The following is a 3,216-nucleotide window of genomic DNA, read 5'->3' as shown; positions in this document are numbered from 1 at the left end:
AACAATAAAGTAACTTCATTTGGTGAGATTTTTATAATTTTCTTAATTTTTTTCTCCGCCTCCGTTTACCCCCCTCTTCCCCCTACATGTATTATCACCACCCTCACCACTCCCCCCTCTTTCCTTCCCCCCTTTAATTAATGTGGCATCTTAAAATGTTTTTACTATCACTACCAATTTCACAGAGTATGACGTCAACGTTTCTCTCTCTCCTCCTCTCGCCCTCCCTCTCCCTCTTCCTCTCAGCCCTCACCCCTCTCTCTGTCTTTCTAATTTTCCTTTCTTTATCTCCAATTTTTGTTAAAAAAAATAATAATTACCAAAGTTTCTGAATTTGAGAACGAAATTTTTCCTCTTGCATGTATTTAACGAAATTATTTCTGTTTTTCGAATAGAAACTTTCAGGTGACATCGTTTAACTGGAATAAACCGATTGATTTGTGTGGTAGAAATAACATACAAACCAACGGACCAACTCGTTTCAAACAGAATCGCAGAGTAATTAAAAGCTATCATTTTTGTCAGCAGAATGCTGCGAGATACCGGTTTTCTGAGAGTCTTATTTCCAATTTTGCGCAATCGCAGGACCCAAAAGTATTTCTCATTACTATTTGTGATAACTGCGAACAACTAAGTAAAAATTTCAAAGTATAGAAACTACACTGACTTTCCGGACAGTGATGGACCGGAACTTCTTGTGATCCGCACTAATTTGTACTAAAGTACAGGTACCTGTGTTTCATTTAATTATTCTGAAATTTGTTTAATTTAGAATGTGTTGACCAAGCTGACCACCCGTGGATCAGAAAAATCAGCGATCCGGAAAGGTTTCCGAACCAAAGGTTCTGGAGAATCGATGTTGAACCTCCTCGGGTCGAGCCGTTACTTGTCCGCATTGAAAGGTCACAGGTCCGGTACTACGGAAACGTAATTAAAATGTCGCAGGAAAGAATCGTAAAACGGGTTCTCCAAGCCGAGCCAACTGGCAAGAGGTTTAGTGAGTAAACCAAGAATAAGATGGGTGAATAATCTCCATAGTTTGTGTTGGCGATGCTTGGGAATTCAGTCGAAAAGTGTAATGTGGATTGCTTTAGAGAGATGCCTTTAGAGGCGTCTGAGCACTCTGCACCCATGAATATCCCAAGAATAGCCAGCAGAAAATATGAACGGATGGATGTGCGGACGGATGGACGTGCGGACAGACGGATGGACAGATGGACGGACGGACGGACGGACGGATGGGCGGACTGGCACTTAGTTCTATCATTACCTTATTTTTACTTCCTTCAATGCTCGGAAGTTGTCTTCTGCACTCAATCATTTTCCCTCACTGCACGAATTCGACTTTTTCAATCTCAATGTTTTTTTTCAACTCACAGCAATTTGATTTATTTTCAAACTCGGAAAATTTTAACTCACTTCTGTAGCTTTGATACTCAGAGTTTCAACTCAATTCTATTCCACTCGCTTCCATACTCAGAATTTGAACTCACTGCTAATCAAATTACTTCTACTGCTTTATTTCCAGACTTAGATTTTTTAAACTCAGTACTATTGGGTTGGTGCATAATTATTGCGGCTTTTTTTCAACAAAAACAATAACAATATTTAACAAAAGCATCTTTAAATGATTATTCCGGAGCATATTCACCATCTACTTCAATTACTGCTTCCCATTTGCTTGGCAGACGATCAGACCGTCATTTACAGATGTTTTTGTTAAATATTGTTATTGTATTTGTTGAATAAAATTTGCTGAAAAAACAGCCGCAATAATTATGCAAAAAATATTTCTAATGTCTCTAGAAATCTTAAGGTGTTAAGTCCTTTCTTATAAATAAACAACATAAATTATTGATCTGTTGTTCCCAACAAGACAATAAAACTTTTTTTATAGATTCCAGTTAACAAACACATTTAATTGATATAGTGTTGACGATAGCGTTTCTATTCTTCGTCTTACTATTGCTTTTCGAAGATTCTTCTCTATTTTTTAATGTCTTTTACTCCCCGATTAATTCATTCCTATACAACTAATCATTTGTCTTTTCATTTAATTTCAACTCTAATTGACCTATCAATATACTCAGTCCCTGGGGGGCAACGTATATTTATATAATGCATCTATCTTGCTATCATATTACTAGTTTCACGATCTCGTATAAAATCAAACATTGATTTCTTAAAATATAATTTTATTAAATTTCAATTATTAATTGGCTTAATAACACTTAACATAATTCCCTTCGGGAGGAGTCATGTAGTTGTTAACCCCGTCTTTTCTTTCTTTGTTCTTCTCCACATTGCTTTTTCTTTTTCTTTTTTTTTTTTCTTTTAGATTTCCCTCACCTATTAACAGCAATGCTAATAAACAATACACTAATAGTTGCTGCTGCTGCTGCTGTCCGAACTTTTGTCTTTCTTCTCGTATATATATATCTATATACACCATACGTTTCGACATTTTTCTGACCTGTCAGCGTCTGTAACCCAGATGAATCATTTATAGGGGAATAAACGAGATACTTCCTCTCCGTGATCCCTCTACTTTTGTGTTTTCTCTAATACCATGCCAACTCAATGTCCAGGGTATGACATTAAACTGCAGTTGGTAGAAGGGCCCGTATTCAGAATTTATAGGGGCTTGAGAGGTGTGAAACCGCCTCTTCGCCATTATTGTTCTCAAGTCTGTTCCAGCTATGGGTTAATTAACATATCATAGAATTTCCTTCAGAAGAAGGTCACTCATACACTCCCCCAACGGACCGAGGACAGGTGAGACTCTTTAGCTGCTCATCAATTCCTTATAACTACTGGGTTTGTGGCTCTGGTTGCACCCAACAGATATAAAATTGGAGGATGAGAGAGTGAGACCGGCTCTGCACACTAAAATAATAATAATAATAATAATAATAATAATAATAATAATAATAATAAACCCCTGCTGTCTTGTTGGGTCATTTGCTGAGAGTTTTAAAAAAAGTTAAGGAAATAAACCCCACCAGAAAATCTGGAGTGAGGGTTCCAAAGGCAGATAAATACAGTTATACAACCAATGTCTGGCATCCCCTGCCGCTCCCTTGATGCTTTTCTTTACTTTATGGTGTATCCATGAGTGGAGACGTGGTTGGTGTTCTTGGAGTGAGGCACTTTGCATCTGGAAACAGTCCAGACACAGCACAGATGTCTCTTCAACGTTGTTGACTAATCATGAAA

General features: G+C 37.4%; 1 long non-coding RNA gene across 1 annotated transcript in view; it reads left to right on the top strand.

Annotated features, from left to right (window-relative positions):
- Nucleotides 1-2,539, top strand: part of LOC106872933 (uncharacterized) — a 27,104-nt gene extending 24,565 nt beyond the window's left edge. Inside the window, exon 2 of the long non-coding RNA XR_008263505.1 lies at nt 2,339-2,539. This is a non-coding gene — a long non-coding RNA (uncharacterized LOC106872933). The remainder of the gene's footprint in view (nt 1-2,338) is intronic.
- Nucleotides 2,540-3,216: the final 677 nt, after the last annotated feature.

Source organism: Octopus bimaculoides, chromosome 2, assembly GCF_001194135.2.
Source record: "Octopus bimaculoides isolate UCB-OBI-ISO-001 chromosome 2, ASM119413v2, whole genome shotgun sequence".
Taxonomy (NCBI): Eukaryota; Metazoa; Mollusca; class Cephalopoda; order Octopoda; family Octopodidae; genus Octopus; species Octopus bimaculoides.
Note: the sequence above shows the minus strand (reverse complement) of the source record. Positions and strands in the feature narration are given on the sequence as shown.